The sequence below is a fragment of the Tupaia chinensis genome, unplaced genomic scaffold (genome assembly GCF_000334495.1).
Source record: "Tupaia chinensis unplaced genomic scaffold, TupChi_1.0 Scaffold000081_1, whole genome shotgun sequence".
Lineage (NCBI taxonomy): Eukaryota > Metazoa > Chordata > Mammalia > Scandentia > Tupaiidae > Tupaia > Tupaia belangeri.
Genome location: NW_006159542.1, coordinates 1,240,635 through 1,262,818, shown reverse-complemented (window position 1 = coordinate 1,262,818; position 22,184 = coordinate 1,240,635). Strand labels below are relative to the sequence as shown.

Below are 22,184 nucleotides of genomic sequence, written 5' to 3'. Positions count from 1 at the left end.
GCACGCGCCCTACAGTGAAAATCTCTCAAAAAAAAAAAAAAAAAAAGAAAAAAAGAAAAAGAAAAAGGAACTTCTCAAGCATTATTTGGGATTGCCAAGAGATAGTTGGATTAAACTGTATCTTTACTCGCAGATGTGTGTTCCTGACAGTCTGTGCTAGGGCCCAGGAATCCTACATGGATACTGGCAGTGACTAAACCACACATCCAGATACACTGGCCAAGTGAACGAGACAGGTTCCTCGGAAATAAGTCTTTGGTGCAGGGCCAAGGTCCTGAATCAGAGTACAGACGCTGGAGCGCTACTGGACAGTCTGTGTTGTCTATGTTGGACAGTCCCTAGTCCATGCTGTTTTGAGGGGGAACTTCCTTCCAGCAGACATTAACTGCAAAGACAACTCTTCACAGAGACACCACAACGGAGTGAGGTGCTACAGTTTTCTACTTTCTAAACCATGTCGCTTGTGAATCCCCAGATACCTTTTCTAACTGACTCACTTCCTTAAATGGACAAGCTCATCTTAGCCTAGGACCCCAGTGCTGGCTGGCGCCTCCTGTCCCATTTGGTAAAGAGATTTGGACCAATGGTGGAGGATACCTTTTCCATGTGTTTTATTTGTTTAATGTTTTTGCCATAGAGCACATGTGCTCAACTGAGAGACACAGAGACAGTGAGAGGGAAAGTGAGAAATCACTCCCCAAGAGGGAAGGCCACACTACAATCCCTTTTCCTCCGGAAATTTTGGGCATGCATGCATATGCACCTGCCATGGTTTCCAAGCTGCCTGTCTGAGACTTGAAGCACAGTTAGCCATGCGGGAGTCCAGTGCCTTAACCACCAAGCTCCTTGCTGGCCCCCTATATGTGCTTATTTAAAAGGATAGTTTGTAACGCTTAAGAACTAATTCAAAGTAACTTTCTACTATATCCACTTCACCATGGTGTTATATAAAAATCCATCCAGTTACCAACTCTACTGCAAAACAGCGACAAGTTCAGTAAGGCAAAGTGGAATGCATTAACTTGACTCTCCAGGTCCTTCTGAAAATCTTTTATATTTCAAGCTCCACTGCAAATTTTCACTTTATATATGAACTCACATTCCTGCCTTAGTAAACAGAGTAAACTTATTAGAGCTTGCTTATAATGAGCTTGCAACAGTCAAAAAGGGGAATCCCAGTGACATCCAACGTGCTGTGGGCCACTGAGTGAGCTTAAAGCTCATTACTAGGATTCTGAAAATTGGAGTCCTTCTCCCAGTGAGGAGCAATGTCTGACCCACTCAAAGCTTTAAAAAGGAGCAAATAGGGAACCAGCAGTTAGTGTAATGACTATGTCGCTGGACTCCCACGTAGTCGACCGCGGTTCATGTCCCAGACCCGGTGGCTTAAAACTCACGCCAGGCACGTGTGCGTGCGTGCCCAAGATCCCGAGAGGAGAATGGAGGAGAAGGGACTGCGGTGTGGCCATACCCCCTGGGGGGTGATTTCTCGCTTTCTGTCTCTATGTCTGTCTGTCTGTCTGGCGAGTGCATGCGCCCTATAGTAAAAACGTCTCCAACAAAAAATAAAGGAGCAAATAAAGAAAAACAAAAAAATTAGCCATAATGCAAGTGCTTCATAATTAAGGCAAGAAGAGGATGACAAAGGCAAAAGGAAGGAGGCTGTGGCGAGGTGATCAGCTTTGGAGAGTCTCCACATTCAAAACTTCTAGATCTGATCAGCATGAAGGATGAGCCATTGAGCTGCTACCCAATTGCTGGCATTTTAAATTGACTTGTAAAACCCTTTGCTCATCATTTGCATCTGTCCTAAAGATGATATAGGACTTTGGTTAATCTAAGAACACAACTAATTTGGAGAGAGACTACATGTATAAGGCACTTTCACATACATCTCATTTAATGCAAGTTTAAAAGTAAGTAGATTTACCGAGACCAGCAGGTGGTGTAATGGTTATGTTGCTGGACTCCCACATAGTTGACTGTGGTTCACATCCCGAACCTGGCAGCTCACTCACACCAGATGTGTGTGCACATGCCCAATATCCTGAGAGGAGAATGGAGGAGAAAGGGTTGCAGTGTGGCCTTCCCCCCAGGGGGTGATTTCTCACTTCCTGTCTCTCTGTCTCTCCAGCAAGTGCATGTGCCCTATAACAAAAATCTCTCTTAAAAAAAAAAAAAAGTATGTAGGTTTTGGTATTCCCATTTTTATAGCTAAGTGAACCCAGATACTGTTTATATGACATGCTCAAGATCTTCAGGGAACTTGGCCACTGCACTATGGATAACTAGGACATGAAAATATCTGTATTTGTCTCTGTGCACCCCACCTGCTCCCTTCAAGCATCAACACTAACCGATCAGTTCCTGCCCACATTTAAGAAAAGAGGATTTGAAGAACAGTAACTTTCCCCACAGAGTTTTACAAGTCTCTTCTCTTCTCTGGCATTGACACACCATGACTCCTTCAGCTAGCAAATGTATTTTCCCAAGACTTAAAAGAAAAAAACCAACAAAACACTCAAGCTCTCCAACCCACTGGAGGGAAGCTCCATCATGTCATCCGCATCGCCATCCTCTGCCTGTAAAGAGTTTTACAAGTCAATTTAAAATGCCGGCAATTGGGTAGTAGCTCAATGGCTCATCCTTCTGCTGATCAGATCCAGAATGACACCAGCAACATTCTGCTTCCAATGGGCACCTTCTCCACTGCACAGCCCACTCGGTCACTCTGAGACTTCCACCAAGATGGGAGCACATTCCAGTTGCATGACTGTTGATCCTACTCAAGTTAGTCTCCCCAAAGCCTGGTGGCAATGGCACTCCCAGATGGGAGGCGGGATTACAAAATAGAAAAAGAGGACCAGGGGCTCTGTGATGTGTTCAGTCCCTCCTCCCAAGCCGTCTGCTTTCCCTCAATCTCAGAAGTTACCTCAATAGGAAAAAAGACCCTACCACTGAACCCTAGAGAGAGACATACTATATATTATGGTGGGGAGAAGGGAGAGGCTTGTCAATTCACTTATCTGTCACTCAGTTTTCAAGAGAGCCGGGAAAAGAGCAAAAATAAACCTGTATTGGGGATTTTAGTTTTCTAAAAAACTAGCCTTGGGCCAGCAAGTGGCATAGTGATTGAGGCACTGAATCCACGTGGCTGATTGTGGTTCAAGTTCCAGACCTGGTGGTTTGCTTTCTCACTTTCCCTCTCTCTCTCTGATAAAATTAAATAATAAGAAGAAGAGGAAGAAGAAGAAGAAATGAAATTAAAATAAATAATTCTTCAAGAAAAAGCTTGCCTCTAGAGTCTATCTGAAGTAGGTCCACAATTACACTTCTACAATCCAACAAAATCATCATTAATTATCCACGCTAATACCACACTGATACCACAAAGTCCTGAACTGCCATGGTAAGGCAACATCCTCATCATGATAAACTCACCAAGGCAAGAAGGAAGGGTAGCCACTCATTACATCTTAAAAACACTTTAATCAACAATAGTCGAAACAAATTTTTAAAACTCAGGTTTAGGGACCAGCAGGTGGCATGGTGTTTAAGGTGCTGCACTCCCACATGACCAACTGTGGTTCAAGTCTGGGAACTGAAGTCTTGTTTTCTCACTTTCTCTCTCTCTCTCTCTCTCTCTCTCTGGTGAGCACATGTGCCCCATAGAAAATTAAGACATAATAACAATAATAATAATAAATTAAATTAAATAAATAATTCTCGGGGAAAAAAAAAGAAAATCACACAAGGCATGCATGTCTGCCCAAACTCCTAAGAGGACAGAAGGGATTTCAGCGTACCATTCCCCCTGGGGAAGTGATTTCTCATTTCTCTCTCTCTGTAATTCTGTCTCTCTCCAGCAAGTGCATGAACCCTATGACAAAACAAAACAAAACAAAACACAAACTCAGGTTTAAACTTCAAGTATTAAACATAATAAAGCACTTCATTTCCTAAACACTGGTTATCGAGTACTGCCCATAGTCACACAGATAAATCTTATTAACGTTCCCTTTGAGCATAATGGTGGGTTGTCCTTTTAGAATAGAGACTGCTTCAACTTTCCTATATACATTCCTGAAACTATGGTTGTAGGGCAAATGTCTAAAATTGGATATGTTCTTAAAGGGGATGATCTTCCAAAGAATGAGTGATAGATACTCCCAGACTTCTGATGGGGTTACATCCCAATATAACCACTATAACCTAAAAATAGAAACTGATAATGCAGGGGACCAGCAGGTGGCATGGTGGTTAAGGCGCTGGGCATTCCCATATGGCCGACTATGGTTCGAGTCCTGGACCTGGTGGCTTGTTTTCTCACTTTCTCTCTCCCTCTCTCTCTCTGTGTCTCTCTGTTTGGATTAAAATGAACAAATGAATAAAGTTAAATAAATAATTCTTTAAAAAAATAAAAAAGAAACTGATAATGCATCTAATACTTTTTTCTTTCTTTCCTTTATTTCTTTTTTTTTTTTTCTAGAGAGACATTTTTGTTATAGGGCACGTGCACTCACCAGAGAGACAAAAAGCAAGAAATCACTCCCCAGGGGGGATGGCCACACTGCAATCCCTTCTCCTCCATTTTCTTTATGGGATTCTGGGCGCGCACGCGCGCGCGCACACACACACACACACACACACACACACACACACACATACACACGCCCAGTGTAAGTTGTAAACTGCCAAGTCTGGGACTCGAACTGCAGTTGACTATGTGGGAGTCCAGCAACCTAACTATTACACCATCTGCTGGCCCCCGCATCTAATATTTCTAACCTACTGAACATCCTGGCGTAGCCCAGCCTACCTTAAATGTATGTGCTCAGCATACTTAGGCTAGCCTAAAGTTGGGCAAAGTCACCTAACACAAAGCCTGTTTTATAGTAAAATGTTGACTATCTGATATAATTTACTGAATACTACCTTGAAAGTGAAAAAACAGCATGCTTGTATTGGCACTTGAAATGCAGTTTCTACTGAATGTGTATCGCCTTAGTATCATCAGAAAATCAGAAAATCCTAAATCAAAACGTTATAAATCAGATCCACTCCACATAACAGGAGTTGGTCCTATTTCCCTCGATGGCTCATGAGAAATGCCCCCCTTTAGCCCAAGCTACCCGAAGTGCTACCGGGTAAGTGCAGCCAGTAAGGGGACCTGATGTTTAGACTCTTTTTAGACTCACAGAAAATCTGCCCTTGGGTGTTGCCTTTGCATTGTATAAAGAAAATGATGCAAAAGTTACTAAAATTGTTGACTTCAGAAGGACATGAAGTTCTTCGAACTTCCAATAGCTGGCACAGGAGCCTTGATCAAGAGACTAATGATGTGGTCATTTCTCAAGATCAAAGAACAGTCACTCTAGAAGTTAATTCAAGATAGAGCATCAATTCTATCAGTGTGGAGACATGTTTAAGATTAAAGAACGGAACTAAACACCATTCCTTTGGCAGGTGCAAATTTCAGTATGCTCCTGGTTCAGCTGTTAAAATCCCTCTACAGAAGCTCTATGCAATTCAACCTCATCCTTATTTGAAATATTTTGCATTACTTAATATGTAGAAACTAGCAATAATCACTTACAGTAATTTGGGACATGGGTATTTTAAGAGCCCACTAAATTTACAAGGACAGTATTTAGACAATAATTTTACTAACAATTACAGTAATACAGTAAGTCCAAAGTGTTAGCATTTTGTAAAGTAACGTGCAATATGTTCATTCTATAATAAGATATTCAAAATCTTAGAAATAATACCACCGGGAACAAGCAGTTAGCATAATGGCTATGTCACTGAACTCCCATGTAGCTGACCGCAGTTTGCGCCCCTGACCCGGTGGCTTAAAACTCACGCCGGGCACATGTCCATGCGTGCCCAAGATCCCGAGAGGAGAATGGAGGAGAATGGATTGCGGCATGAGCATCCTCTCTTTCTGTCTCTATGTCTCTCTCTGTCTGGCAAGCGCACGCGCCCTATAGCAAAAACCTCTCCAAAAAAAAAAAAAGAAAGAAAGAAAGAAAACCACCAGTGGATCATTTCTCCCCACCTAGTAACTAAGATAATCTACCTCACCTAATTCATTGGAGATCCTGAAGCTGCTAAGTCAAAATCAACCACTTACGAAAGTGAAATAAATTTTGACAACACTACCCTGAACTCTGCAGGCAGGAAGCTGTGCCAACTGTCATGCCAGAACTATGAGATAATGGGTATTTCCAAATGTTTGTCCCATCTCAAAGCCAAGTGCCCCTTCGCCCTAGCACCTCAGCATCCCAGAAAGAAAATGAAATAAATGTCACCGGGAGTCTATTGGGTTGGAGACGAAGAGACCCGGGAAGACCCATGTCCTTCCCAACTTAGCACAAAATTTTGTCGATGCTGTCTAAAATGATTACTGGGCCCACATACTCTGGTGTGCCTTCACTCAAAGATGATGCCCTTTAAGGAAAGGGCCAAAGGTCAAAACTAAGGAAGAGTGAGCTGGCTGGGACAGTGTGCTCTAGGGTAAATGTTTATATCAGAAGAAACAGAGTAAACTCTTTACTGGCTAGATCTCATTTCTAGACATGTTACTATGGAATGCTATTGACCAACATTGGGAGGCTGCCAGTCTGGGAGAAGGAGAGGATGTTTAATTACATCGGGAACTTTTCCAGGAAGGAAAGTGTGATGCTCAAGCAAACTCAGAACAAAGAGGAGGAAGCCAATGCCCTGGGATTACAGCAGGGAGGTGGGTACTTACTCAGCCTCCAGGCACCTGTGAGCGTTCAGCTGCAACAGAAGGGTGCATCTGGAGGAAGACAGTTTGCTCCGATCGAAAGATTTAACACAGAGAGCGGTGCAGCCTACGTAAGTGAAGTCCCTTTCAAAGGTAAACGCCTTGATGAAGTTCGCCCCAATGATTGGGCTGCACTTAAAACAGCTAAAGGGAAGGGGACTGATTTGTCAAAGCTACCCCACGTGGGAAACTGGCTTTGCGGGTCTAGAGAGATAATCCACTTTCCTCTAAGTGACTCACTTCCCTCACAGATGCCCCCTTTCTGTGGGTGGGGAGGCATCCCCGACGCTGGGAAGCGTCTCGCAGCCTCGGTCCTCACTGCCCGCAGCTCAGTCCCTAGTTCTCTGCCGTCTTGCGGCCCCTGGCACCACAAAAATGGTTCCCGGGGCTGGGCTCCCGGCTCTACGGGACACAATTTCAGTCTCCTCTTGCCCTGGGTTTCTCAGGGCCGCCAGGGTCTCCTTGCCCCAGTCCCTGCGGGTGCGCCGCCCCCACCTGCATCACTGGCAGCGCTTACCCGGCACTCTCCCCGAAGACCTGCTCCTTCCGTTCCCCAAAGGGTCCTCAAGAAAAGCGCAAAGACGCCTAACCTCCAACTTCATCCGAATAAAACAGCAGATCCTAACTGCCGAGATCCCAACCTCAGGACAAACTTCCTGGCTCAGGTCGGACCCGACCCATCCTCTCCCTCTCTGGGCAGAACTGTTCTCTCCTCCGGCATCAGCTCACGAGTTCAGCTCCTGAACCCCATTCCGAAAAGGCTCTGGCTGGCAGCGGCCCGACCCCTCCCGGCTTCAGGCTCCTCGCAGAGCTCAGGCTTCCGAAAGCGCCCGAGAGATGCCAGCCCAGAGGCAGGACCCGTGCCCACCTCGCGAGCTGGAACTGGTGGATCGGGCCTCCCGGGCGGGGGGGGGCAATAAAACAGCAGATCCTAACTGCCGAGATCCCAACCTCAGGACAAACTTCCTGGCTCAGGTCGGACCCGACCCATCCTCTCCCTCTCTGGGCAGAACTGTTCTCTCCTCCGGCATCAGCTCACGAGTTCAGCTCCTGAACCCCATTCCGAAAAGGCTCTGGCTGGCAGCGGCCCGACCCCTCCCGGCTTCAGGCTCCTCGCAGAGCTCAGGCTTCCGAAAGCGCCCGAGAGATGCCAGCCCAGAGGCAGGACCCGTGCCCACCTCGCGAGCTGGAACTGGTGGATCGGTCCTCCCGGACGAGAGGGGCCACCGCAGCCACTTTTGATTCCACTGCTTTTCATGTACAGCCCGCTGTGTGTCCGGGGGCTAGAGTGGGGGTCCTCTGTTTATTTTTAAAGCACACATGAAGGCATAAGTAGTGAATAAATCAGCCAAAGCCTTGGCCCTCCTCCCAAAGCTTGGCATTCTAATCCACCTGGCCCCAGCCGTTCCAGCCAGACTCGCGGCCGGCACACGACCCGCTAGGCAGAGCCCTTAACAGCCCGGGTGCTTCCGAGGACTCCCAGGTCTCCAGCTTTTCCCCAGCCACCCTTTCCCCACGCCCAAGGACACCCAGCACCCGTGTCCCGGGCCGCAGCGCCCCAGCGTGGACACCCACCTCTGAGCGCCAGCTCCCGGGGCGCAGTCCTCGGGCTCCCCTCCAGCTCCGCACGGTCGCAGTGCCCTGCTAGGGGCTTGCAAGTGACTCCCGGGATAAAGGCGCAGCAGCCCCAGGCTGGGGCGAGCGCATCTGTCTGCAGCCGCGGCCGCTGGGCGCGCTGGAGGGCCGGGAGTCCTGCCGGCCGGCGCCCCTTTCCCGCCCTACTCTGCGCAGGGAGCCGGCGGTCCGCCCAGCCCTTCCACACCCCCTCCCCATCCATCCACTTCTGCCCCTGTCTGTGGCTTCGGCTGAACCTACGCGCAAACCGAGAAATGAATGAACGGAGAGACTGGATGGAGAGGGGAAGGATGGAAGGGGCGGCCCAGGCCTAGTGTTTCCCAACTGGGGAGCGCGCGGGGTCTGGGTTATGCGGACCAGCGTCAGTGCACTGGTGGGCGTATCGGCGTGTGTGCACAAGGACGTGTGTGTTGGTGCGCACACGTGGAGTACCAGTGTAGGTGGAAGTGTGTGAGGGCCTGCGCGCGTTCAAATGCCAGGCGCTGGTGAGACCCCACCCGAGCAGGAGAGGGCTCCTTGTCCCTTTCTCAGTCCCACGATTATACCCTGGTAAGTGCCACCGCTGCGACTGGTGTCTTTCTTATAGAAATGGTGTCCCTGTGGGTTTGGGGCTCCCCTGAAGTGATCCAGAGGCCAAAGTGTGGACAGAGACGCTCCCGGCTCAGCGGCTGGCTAACGCCTTGCGCCGCGTCCCAGTTGAGGCAGCCGCTGGCCCAGCGGCAAAGCGACGGTGGTAACAAATGGCGCCGCGCCCGGGTGGGGCCAGCCGCTGGCCCAGCGTCAAAGCGCCGGTGGTAACAAAGCCAGCGTTGGGGAGGGAGGCAGCTGATCCGCAGCGAGGCGTTCGATTAGGCTCGCGGCCAGCCGGCCCTCACTCCCGAGCTGTCTGAAATTTCAGTCTCGTCCCCTCCCCCACCATGAATATTTAAATAATGTTAATGACCCTTTGAAAATGGACCGTCTAGAAATCCTGAGGACACCCGCGCGGACACTCCACACAGAAACAGCATTTTCAGAAAGCGAGCTGTCACTCTGCTTCGGGGCGAGTTCTCTGCAGAGGAAAATCCCATAACGTCCGATTTCTTGAATTCCACTTCCACGAGGCATGCTTTTCTCAGGAATTCTCTCCAGCTCTGCGAATTAGAACTCCTTGTGCTTCCTGTGGAATCTCCACCCGGGGTGGCCTGCTGCTTTCCCAGCCCTGGGTTAGGCCCTGGGGCCCTCTTCTGAAGTCAGTTTTGCATGTCAAACAGAGCAGGGAAGAGCCACTGGCTGGGCCTGATTGTACTTATAATCCACAAAGGACCCTAATTTCCAATACAAATGACACCCACGGGAGGTACTGGGAAAGCGCATCCACCTTCCGGGCACGATGAAAAGCATCCCCCAGAGAAAGGCTTCTCTATCACTGGGGCCTTATTCACACCTGCAGTGTCTACAGTGGAGACAGCAACTGGCTCTCCCGGCTCCTGAATGTCAACAGAATCCTTTTATTGGCATTTAAGGATTGTTCCACTGTGCTTTTTGTATGTTTGTCTCTTACACTATTGAATTTCAAGAGAGTCCAAAACTTTCGCTTTTCTTTATCTTTTAATTTTGCCAGAGGGCTCCTGCACTCACCAGAGACAGAGAGGGAGAGGGAGAAAGTACCACCACTCCCATCCTTGTCATGGAGGAGGGCCACACTGCAATCCCTTTTCCTTTGGGGATTTTGGGCACTATGCACACACATGCCCGATGTGTTTTTCAAGCCATGGGTCCAGGGTTCCAACCACAAAGTCCTTGTGGGATCCAACCCCTTTTAATCACCAAGCCACTGGCTGTCTCATCGAAACTTTAGACTTCGGACCAGCAGATGGCATAATGATTGTCTCTGGACTCTGATGTAGTTGACTGAGGTTTGAGTCTTGGACTTGGAGGCTTAAAACTCACACTGGGTGCCTGTGCGGATATACCCAAAATCCTGAGAGGAGAAGAGATTGCAGCGTGGTCATCTCCCCTGGTGGGGGAGTTATTTCTCACTTTCCATCTCTCTGCCTATCTGGCGAGTGCACACGCCCTTTAGCAAAAAATCTCTTTCCAAAAAAAAAAAAGAAAGAAAATTTAAAAACTTTAGACTTAAATCAACTCTGTCCTTCCTTTCTCTTTCCTTCCTTCCTGCCTTCCTCTCTCTCTCCTCCTCATGTCACTGATTTAAGGAGTTAAAACTTTGGCTGCCCTATATCCTGATCTATTTTTACCATTTTAATATCATGTGATAAAACTCACAATGAGGTGAGCATGGTTGCGTATCACAGTTATTTATTAATATTTGCACAGACCATAGACTCTAAGGAAGGAGGTTTCAATTATAGCAGAGGTCAGAGTTCAGAAACAGTATCCTGCAGGTGCTTCATCGCTCTCTTGCCATGCATTCCTGACGAAGGAGTGCAAGATTTACACATACAATGTGTGTCACTAGTAGCAAGCGTAAAGCAAGCCATACCCGTCTTATTCCGAGTTCCCTCTTTCTTTTCTTTTTTTTTGGAGAGATTTTCACTGTAGGGCGCGTGCGCTCGCCAGACAGACAGAGAGAGACATAGAGACAGAAAGCGAGAAATCACCCCCCAGGGGGGATGGTCATGCCGCAATCCCTTCTCCTCCATTCTCCTCTCGGGATCTTGGGCACGCACGCACACGCGCCCGGCGTGAGATTTAAGCCACCGGGTCCGGGACACGAACCGCGGTCGACTACGTGGGAGTCCAGCGACATAGCCATTACGCTAACTGCTGGTTCCCAGTTCCGTCTTTCTGAGAGCAATGTCCATGTTTCATCAACACTAATCTTAAAGTTCTAAAATAGCATCCTACAGAAACTATTAGGAATATTCATTTAGGAAAAATGCATGCTCAATAACTATCAGAACATTTCCTCTAATTCCATCTTCCAAGGTATTAAAGAGGGAGATATGATTAAACATTTTTAATATAAAAGGCTTGGTACATACCAGATGCTTAGAAATATTTGTTTAATTTATTCAGTGAAATCAGTGTAAAGGTCTGAATGGCTGCACGTGTGTGTTTGTTTTTACTCTATTTACATACAAATTGAGAGTAAAGATCAGCTCCCCCTCCCCAAGGTCCTGATGCTCTGATCCATCCCTAGCCAGCTGGGATCATGGGCATGCTTGTACTGGTGCCCTCAGGGAGGTCTCCTGAAGTGAACCTGGAACCTTCTCATGTGGAGAACAGCTGAGAGCTCTCAGCCTCTCAGAGCTCTGTGTTAGTGGTGTGCCACCTCCCAGCCCCCCCCCCTTTTTTTTTTTTGTTATGGGGCACATTCACTCGCCAGAGAGACAGAAAGAGAGAAAGTGAGAAATCACTCCCGGGGGATAACTATACCACAGTCCTCTCTCCTCCATTCTCCTCTCAGGACTTTGGGCATACATATCCACCCAGTGCATTTTCAGGTCTGGGACTGGAACAGCAGGGCTGGCCACGTGGGATCCAGTGCCTTAACCATCACACCACCTGCTGGCCTCCTTAGACCACTTTAAATTAGTACATTCTCACCGATTTTCCTTTAGGCCACTGGTTCTTGATTCAGGGTGACTTAACTTTCCATTTGAAAATTTGCCATATCTGGAGATATTTTTGTTTGTCAAGATAGGGGGATGCTATTGCCATCTGCAGGGTAGTACAGATAAGCTCCCCCTCCACTTCCTCCCCACCGGTCCGCCATAAGAACAAAGAATTATCAAGTCCTAAATGTCAATACGGTGCCAAGACTGAGATATCTTACCCTGTGCTAGGACAGTATTTCTCAAAGCCAAGACTAAGGACCGCATGTGTCAGAGCCACTTCTGTGCTTGTTAAAAGTGCAGATTCCTGGGCTCGCCTTTACCTACTAAATCAGGATCTCTAGAGGTAGGGCCAGGAAAACAGTTGTAATAGTTGCCCCTCAGTTCTTAAGAACATAGAAATTTGAGAAACGGGGGAGTTGAGAAAGGCTGGTCTTACTACCCAGGCATGTCTGTGGTTCCTTACATCATTTATTATCTTTTTTTGGAGAAGTTTTTGCTATAGGGAACGTGAGCTTATCAGACAAACAGAGAGAGACATAGAGACAGAAAGCGAGAAATCACCCCCCAGAGGGGATGGCCACGCCGCAATCCCTTCTCCTCCATTCTCCTCTCAGGATCTTGGGCACACACGCACAAGCACCTGGCATGAGTTTTAAGCCACTGGGTCCGGGACACGAACCGCAGTCGACTACATGGGAGTCCAGTGACATAGCCATTACGCTAACTGCTGGTCTCATTATTATCTTTTTTTTAAAAAAGATATTTTTGCTTTAGGGTTTGTGTGCTCACCAGAGAGATAGAAAGCAAGAAATCACTCCCCGGGGGGATGTGTTGGGGGGATGGCCATGCCATAATTCCTCCTCTTCCATTTTCATTCTCCTCTTGGGATTTTGGGCACACACACATACACGCCCAGTGTGAGTTTCAAGCCGCAGGTCCAGGACTTGAACTGTGGTCTAGTATGTGGAAGTCCAGTGATATAACCATTATGCCATCTGCTGGTTCCACATCATTATGTTTTTTTGTTGTTAACACAATAATGGGTGTTAGAGCTGGGGCTATTTTATGAAAGAAGTACATTTTAGTCTCCTAGGTGTACTTTAAGAGCACATTTGAAGCACATAAATGGCTACTAATTCTGTGAAAGAAGCATAGCACGCATTATATAAATATTGTATGCTCCCAAAGGCCTTACACTATCCAGGCACAAAGGCTCCATAAACATTAATTGGGTTGTTGGTAAAGTCTTGATGTATTTTTGCACAGATAAACACGTCATGACTTTTCTGACGACCTAATACTTGGGGGCAGAAGAGACCAGGCTTGCTTTCCCTGTGGCCTCAAAGCACATTTTTGCTCATGTTACATCTCCCATGCTGCTGGCCCACTTTACACTATGCCCCTGAGCACGAGTGGCCTCCAGAGGACCCAAGAAGTAGAATGTATGTACCGGAGAAACAGAAAAACTAAACACCAGGTTTCTGGGACAGAAGGCAGCCTCGACGCAAGTTAACAGAACTTTTCTCCCTCTCTTACTAGACGGAGCAAAATGAACTAAATGCAGCAAATAATACTGGTCTAGCAGCAGACACATGCCCCCAAGCTTAGAGAAGACTAGAAGCTAGGGAAGAAGGAAACTAAAAAAGAAAAAGACTTGTGAGTGATTCAGAGAGCTTATCTGAAACCCAAAAGATGGTGAGACTGGCCTATCTAAAGAGAAATGGTGTTTCCTACTTCTAGAGAGGAAATGAACCAAAAAGCATCAGTTGGGAGTAATTCCTAGTGCTCAACTGTCCCTCAGAACATAAAGCTTTGCAAAAAAACAATCACAAAAGGGCTGGCTCTCACCACACCAATAGCTCTAAATCCCTGGGGCTTTTCCACCAAACAGCAGGTGGAATCCTTGGAAAAGTAAAAACAATCCAAAGCCCAAAGGCATCCCCAGGGGACCAGATCCCCAATTGAACATCTAAGAAAAGAGGTGAACAAGGAAAAACATGTACAATATATATGTCAATGGGTTACTATCTCCGATATGTAAAAAGTTCTTAGAAGTCTATAAAAACACTGAAGAAAATGATCAACTTCTTAACAGAAAAAACAAACCAGTAGTTTATAGGTAGATAAACACAAAGGGCCACTGAACTTATGAAGAAATGCTCCAAGTCTTCATAATTAAAGAAACATAAATGATAATAGGGGCATAAAGCCCACCCCTTGGTGCTGCAGGTAAGCCCTGTGTATAGGAAGCCAGATCCCACATGGTTGACTGCAGCTCGAGTCCTGCCCCCCGGGAGGCCTGAGGGGCATGCAGGGGGCATACGCATGTGTGCTCTGGGTCCTCATGGGACAGAGAAATGGAGGAAAAAGACTGGAAAGTCGCCATACCCTACTGGGGTGGGGGGGAAGGGAGTGCATTCTCACTCTCTTAATCTCTCTCTCTCTCTCTGGCAAGCAAATGTATTCTCAGACCATTAAAAAAAATGGGATTAATATCTTTTTGCCTACGATATCAGTAATTATCTACTGTTAGTGAAGGAAAATGAACATCAAGCGATTGTACTCTGTTGACAGGAATATCCATTGATAATAAGCAGTTAGTAAATCTGAAATATTTATTAATCATCTCTTTTTATCTCTTAAAAAAATGCTTAGACACTTGAACCTGCCATTCTCTTTTGGAATTCAGAAGCTTACAAAATCTCTGGAGTCAGATGAAAGACTGGGGTGGTGGGAACGAGTCAGTAAATAAGAAATTCCAGATCGAAAAAGAACATTTAATATACTCTTCTCAAGTTCTTTGAGTGTTCTGTTGTGATGTAAGCACTTCTGGTAATCCCTACACCTCCCTCTGATAACAGCATTTGTTTGGAGAACCAAAGCAAGGGCTTGCAGAGGCTTGGTGCATGGCGGAGACCAGGCGCAGGAGGCAAGAGGGACGTGAGAGAAGGAGTTCAGAAAAATGAGAAACCCGAAAGAGAACTGAGCAGAACAACTAACCCCACCAGCTCCATGGCCCTAGTCAAGGTAAAAATTCGTGAGCAGACAATATACCTGACACTATGTCAGTAGGGTCTAAGAATTTTTTTCCCCCAGAGGACTTGTGCACTAGCTGAGCGAGAAAGCGAAAGTGGGAAAGTGAGAAAGTGCCCCCGTGGGGCAGAGTCACACCAGTCTCTTCTCCTCCACTTCTCTCTTACTTTGGGATTTGGGGCACACACACACACACACACACACACATGCCCAGTGTGTTTTTTCAAGTCGCCAGGTACACAACTCAAACTATGTGGTTGGCAATGTGGGATCCACAGACTGGCTCAGGGATCTAAGCAACTTTAATTTAAATATGACAGTAGAGACTAGACCCCTGCAGGCCGGCGGACTTGGGATAGCCAGTCAGCTAATTCTTAGGATGCACACAGAGCACCTGCTTACTTTCTAACCCAACCTGTGGTTTACACTATTCATTTGTACCTTTTGTATGTTTTTCCCACTTAAGACATTTTTTCCACCAATCTCTGATTCATATTTACGGGCAAAAAGATCAACTCTGGGAGGCAGCAGGTGGTATGGTGGTTAAGGCACTGGACTCCCCACATGGTTCGAGTCCCAGACCTGGTGACTTGCTTTCTCACCTTCCTTCTCCCTCATTTTCTCTGTCTCTCTCTGGTGAGTGCACATGCCCTAAAGAATATTAAAATAATAATAATAATAAAGAAAATTAAATAATTATTTGTTTAAAAAAGATAAACTCTAAAAGCATCACTGGCTTTTTCATAGCAAGGATGATCCATCCATAGTTTAATTTAACCATAACCTTCTGAATGCATAATGTATAAGACCAACACATGTCAGTCTATGGATTATTTATTTATTTATTTATTTATTTATTTTTCTGTAAATCAATGCTGACTTTTTTTTTGTTTTACACATAGCCAGTGTGTGAGTTTAAGCCACCGGGTCTGGGACTCAAACGATAGTCGACTACATGGGAGTCCAGCGACGTAGCCATTACATTATCTGCTGGTCCCAGTCTATGTATTTTTTAATATTGACTTAGAGTAGTTTTTTATCAAACACTTTTCTCAAAAGCATCTCTTCTCTAAGACTAGGTCTGGTTGCTAAGTGTTAGTCAACTCTTAAGAGTTGTTTTCCAAGCTGGCTCATATTAAGAGTAGCTGGAAACCTGGAAGGAAAAAAATTCTGACTTCCTTATCTGGGCCCAGGAATCTGTAGTGGTTAAGTTTTCTGTCTCTTTTTTATTTTTTAAGAATTACTTTGTTTAACCTTATTTATTTATTTATTTATTTATTTATTTATTTATTTATTTATTTATGTTAATTTTATCAGAGGGGGACATAGTGAGAGAGAGAGAGAGAAAGCGAGAAAGCAAGCTGCCAAGTCAAGGACTTGAACCATGATTGGCCATGTGGAAGTCCAATGCTCTTAACCACCACGCCACCAGCTACACAGCCAGATTTGGGCACCACTTGGGGAGGACCAAATCATCCTTGGACGGGGCAAGGAGGGAGCGAACAAGCACAGCGTCAGGGACGGTGTCAGCTGAGAACACTTGGCTCCTGGATGATGTTTACTGCTTTCCTGGCCTGGTTGTGGTGCCTGCCTTTCCTTTCCCTTCCTCTCCAGGGTCTCTGGCTTCCTGTGCCCAAGTGAGTTTCTTTCCTGCCTATTCCACATTTATTTCCTTTCCCTGCATCCTCGCCCTTGGCCTCTCCTCTGCCAAACCCTCTAACATAAGGAAACGGTGACCTGATTACAATCACCCAGCTGCTGGAGACTCTCTTCACACGCCAAGGAAGGATTCCAAAACCCAAGCACATTTTCCCATCTGGTTGCTTTCACCGTGTCTCACACCGTAGCTAGACTGTGCCTTCTCTGCATGTACAATGTGACCTGGTGCCATCCAGATTGCGTGTGGTAACACACATTTAAATGGTACGATAAGGAGAAAAATTCAGACACGGATACAAACCAAAATCTTTAGTGAAATTTAGGAAGCTTTGTGTTGGAGAGGGCAGTGAGGAGAGACTATCTGTGCAGGGGACAGACAGAGTGGGGCCCTGAGAGAGCCCAGAGGACAGAGTCCCCTGGTAAGGAAAGTGACACAAGACAGCACAGGAGGCTACAAGAGACCCACAAGTACTGGGGCTCCAGTATCTCTTGGTTGCAGGTTCTCAAAGCTTGTGTGCTTGTTATTCAAGGATGTACGCATGTAATACGTCAGTAATTAACAACAACGACGTCCTATGGAGTCCAAGTTCTTTGTGTCTTGGTTAAGAATTTTATCTCATTTAATAACTAAAGCATTTAAAATATCTAGTAAACACTCCAGAGTTTGTGACCTAACGGAGAGACAACATTAAACAAGGTACTCTTTGGCATGGCATTGAAAACATAAACCATGCCTCATAGACTTGGAATGCATACAGCTTGTTTGCAGATAGGATGCTGGACAGCAGTGCCCGCAGTGTGGAGCCCAAATGAGTTTTCACTGAGTCAACCACGTGAATTTGCTTCTCGTGAGCAAGCTGTGTTTCACCCCTGCCCCCTCTTCTTTTTAAAGAGGGGTCAATCTAAATTTTTAAAGTTTATTTATTCATTTATTTCCATGAGAGAGAGATCACCCCAGGATCTTGATGCAGCAATCTACCCCCAGCCTCAGCAGCCAGCCCCAGACCATGGGCACATATGGGCCCAGTGTACTCAGGGCAGTCTCCAGACATGAATCTGGAACTTTCCTATGGGGATCGGCCTCACAGAGCATCACATTTTATTGCTGCTCCACTGTCTAGTCGCTGATCTGTGTTTTAAATTCAAATTCATGCCTCATGCCCAGTGGTGCTTAACTCCTTTTTGATCTTAAGTGAGATAAAGAATTATTTTTTAGGGACCAGCAGATGGAGTGGAGGTTAAGGCAGCTGGATTCCACACGGTCAACTGCGCAGTTGGAGCCCTGGACTTGGTGGCTTGAGAAATATGCAGAGTATGTGTGTGCGCATGCCCAAAGTCCCAAGAGGGAAATGGAAGAGAAGGGATTGTGGTGTGGCCACTCCGCCTGTTGGTGCTTTCTTGCTTTCCCTCTCTCTCTGGTGAGTGGATATGCCCTATAGCAAAAAGTTAAAAAAATAAACCAAAACCAAAACAAAAATATTTTTGTTTCTTTAAATTGGGATTATAAAATTTTTGATCAATTCCACGTGTTTTCCTCAGAACTTTTTTTTTTTTTTTTGGAGAGGTTTTCGCTATAGGGCGCGTGCGCTCGCCAGACAGAGAGAGACATAGAAACAGAAAGTGAGAAATCACCCCCCAGTGGGGATGGTCACGCCGCAATCCCTTCTCCTCCATTCTCCTCCCAGGATCTTGGGCACGCACGCACACGCGCCCGGCGTGAGTTCTAAGCCACTGGGTCCGGGACACGAACCGCAGTCCTCAGAACTTTTAAACATAGGCTGTTAATTTATAGAAAGAACCTTAAGGATTGTCAGTTATATTTCAAGGGGGAAAAAATAAATCTTGATGAAAAAAAATTTTTTTTAATAGTTTTTGCTATAAGATGTGTATACTTGCCAGAGAGAAACAGAAGGACAGAGACAGGGAATCACCCTCCAGGAGGCATGGCCATGCCACAGTCCCTTCTCCTCCAGTCTCCTCGCAGGATTTTGGGTATACATGCACATGCACCTGACATAATTTTCAAGCCACAGATCTGGGACTTGAATGAACTGTGGTTGGCCATGTGAGCGTCCAGCACCTTAACCACTACACCACCTGCTGGCCCCAGTATTTTTTAAGAACTCCAATTATCCTGATTATTGCAGTAATCTCTGACTTACAAATCAATTGTTTTAAAATTAAGAACCAAGAATTATCAAGGAGAAGATAGGCTTTTTCCTTCCACTATATTGAGCATATTAAATCTCTTATCTTAACATTAATGTAAGTTGGGGCTATAGTATGAAGACATTTTAAGTCTGTCATACACAGAACAAGTTCATTGCTTTTCTAAGTAAGCATTAAGACTGTGAGGTGTTAAGATAATTTAAATTTGGGAAAAAATTAACAGCTTCTTCCACAACATATTAAAAACTGTTGGATCAAGACCATGGCCAACATGAAATCACTTTAGAAACATGCAATACCGTATAATATAATCAGCTAAAGCATACACACCCGGGACCAGCAGATGACATAATGGTTATGTCACTGGACTCCCACATAGTTGCTCGTGGTTTGATTCCCAGACCCAGCAACTTGAAACTCATGGTAGGCATGGGTGCATAAGATACTAAGAGGAGAATAGAGGAGAAGGGATTTTGGCGTGGCCATTCACGAGGGGGGGGCTGGGGGAGAACATTTCTCGTTTTCTCTCTCTCTCTCTCTCTGGTGAGTGTCCATGCCCTATAGTAAAAATCTCTCTCTAAAATCAATCAAATTTATTGATTTAATAAAGCATATACACTCACCTTGCCTTTGAAACTTCTCCAAGTCATCAAGGAAACATCTTCTCTAAAGAGCTCCCCGTTGTCTCCCTTTCCTATTCTCCTCCTATCCTTCCTAAGTTTTACCCTCTCTTCCTCCCTTTCCTTCCTCCTCCCTTCATTTCTTCCTTCCCTGCCCCCTTCTCTTCCTTCCTTCTCTTTCCAGATCCACGCCTACTTGATTTTAAGAGCAGGCATTGCAAACTCAAATACGGTAAGAAGCCAGCCAGCCAACGTCAGTGAGCAAAGCTTCCAGGTAGCAGAAGCAGCATGTGACTCCTACAGAGAAGTCCAAGTGCCTGGCTGCTAAGTAATTTATAGACTGGCTGCGATAAGATAGGAAGCGCAAAGAAAGAAGTGTGCGTTCAGCTAGGTGGTTTCTGCTGCTGCTCCTCTTGTGTTATCCTTGACTTCCTTGGGGTGGGTGAAGGTCTACTGAAATAAGAGGATTACAGCCAGGAAGAAAGTTACAGGCCACCCAAGCGGTTTTACAGTATAAGAAAAAGGTAGAAAAACAAGGTCTCTGGAACCAGAAGGTCTGGGTTTGAATCCTGCTCTGTTACTTGTTGGCTATGTGAATTTAGGAGATGAGCTCAGACTCTCCATCCCTCCAAATCCTCCTTCTCATTATCTCCAGGACACTGTCTCAGCAATTGCATTCTCCCTGTAAAATAAATTTTTTCTCATCTCATCAAATATACTGTGATTGGGACTAGCAGATAGTGTAATGGTTATATCCCTGGACTCCCACATGTACGAACGCAGTTTGAGTCCTGGACTCAGAGGTTTGAAAATCACACTGGGCCTGTGTGCACGCATGCCCGAGATCCTGGGAGGATAAAGGAGAAGATGGGATTGTGGGACCGCCAAACCCCTGGGGGAGTGATTTCTCTCTGTCTCTCCAGCGAATGCATGCACCCTATAGCATACACCCTCTTACAAAAACAAACATGCTGGATCTCTTCCACTTTATAAAACAAAAACAATGGAGAAGATGGGATTGTGGGACGGCCAAACACCTGGGGGAGTGATTTCTCTCCGTCTCTCCAGCGAATGCATGCACCCTATAGCATACACCCTCTTACAAAAACAAACATGCTGGATCTCTTCCACTTTATAAAACAAAAACAACTTCTCGTGCATATATTTAACAATAATACTATACTGCGCTCTTAAAACTTTAAGAAGGTAGATGTCACGGTAGTGTTTTCTGCCACAATCATTGAAACACAATAACTTCTCTTAATCCTGTATCTCTCCCTAGCTATCATCTCAATTCTCTGTTTCCCCTTAGGGAGCAAACTTTCTGAATAGAAGATGTTTCTGGGCTGGCTCTGTGGCCTGGCGGCTGAGGGGGCTGGCTCCACATGGCTGACTGCACACTTGAAGACTCAGGCCTGGCGGCTTAGGAACCACCCCAGGGGTGTGTGCATTGCATGCCCAAAATCCTGAGAGGAGGGAGAGGTGGAGAACGGATTGCAGTGTGATCATGGCGGGTGGAGGATGTTTTTCTTCTCCTTCTGTCTCTCTGGTGAGCGGCATCCTCTAACCAAAAAAAAAAAAAAAAAAAAAAACCAAGTTTCTACTTATCTTTTCCTTTTCCCAACCCCACCCCTTTCTTTCTTTGCCCCCAGCACTGCCTGGTCACAGTACTTATCAAAGATAGTAATGACCTTGGGTTGAGGAACCCATGACCACTTCTGAGAACTCATCTGACTTGATCTTTCAGCAAGCTTTAACACAGATCATCAGTCATTCCTTTGTGAACTACTTCCTTCTTTTGGCTTCCAAAACACTCTCAGTTCTCAGAACTCACTGGCCGTTATTTCCCAGTTTCTTTTTCTGGTCCTTCTTCATCTCTAAATGTATATCTATCTCTACATAGATCTTTATATCTATCTATAGCTACAAAGATATATCTATCTATACATAGATCTATCTATATATAAATATATTGATGCAGTTTTATAGATAGCCATAGATATATCATTTTAAAAGTGTATTTATTTGTTTCTTCTATGAGCAAGAGAGACAGAAAATGACAAACAGAGGCAGAAAGAACCCTGGCTGGGTCCCAACGCCAGGACTCATCCTGGCCTCAGTCAGTCTTTCATTACAGGCACACACACCCCCAGCATGTTTAGGGAGGTCTCAAGGTACAACCCAGAACCATCCCATATGGTTCAGCCTTGCAGAGTGTAGACTTCTACCATTATGTCACCCTAGTGTAATAATCTAGACAAGAGAGGACAATGACTTAACCAGGATCGTAATGGTGCAGGTGGTGTCAGTGGCGGAGTCGGATTCCAGATGTAATTGAAGGAGACATACTAGGCATGTGGCATGAAGCATTGCAGTTGGGAAGCGTTCACTATGCATTTATAGGATGCATGCCCAAATAATTCTCATTCTCATTTCAGTAAAACACTCTTAACTAGTTCAAAAAAATCCATTCGATCACGGTTTCTGGGAAATTTACCTTTGTAAACAAAGTACCAACTCATTGAATCAGCCTGTTAATGTACATTGGGCAAAAGCACTTCTAGAATGTTAGTTTAAAAAAACTGTACTGTGGCCAACAGTTGGCATGGTGGTTAATGCGCTGGATTTCCACATGGCAGACCACAATTCAAGTCCTGGACCTGGTGGCTTGAAAATCACACTGGGCAAGTGTTTACATGCCCAAAATCTTAA

The 22,184-nt window shown here is 45.7% G+C and overlaps 1 protein-coding gene across 8 annotated transcripts in view; it reads right to left on the bottom strand.

Moving 5' to 3' along the window:
- PALM2AKAP2 (PALM2 and AKAP2 fusion) overlaps positions 1–22,184 on the bottom strand; it is a 403,573-nt gene that overhangs the window by 125,145 nt on the left and 256,244 nt on the right. Inside the window, exon 1 of one of the 8 annotated variants that reach the window (XM_027769411.1) lies at positions 8,369–8,511. The exons of the other annotated variants lie outside the window; for them this stretch is intronic. The gene's annotated coding sequence lies outside the window, so the exon portion shown is untranslated. Of the gene's footprint in view, positions 1–8,368; positions 8,512–22,184 lie in introns of those variants that run through there. 8 annotated transcript variants of the gene reach the window in all.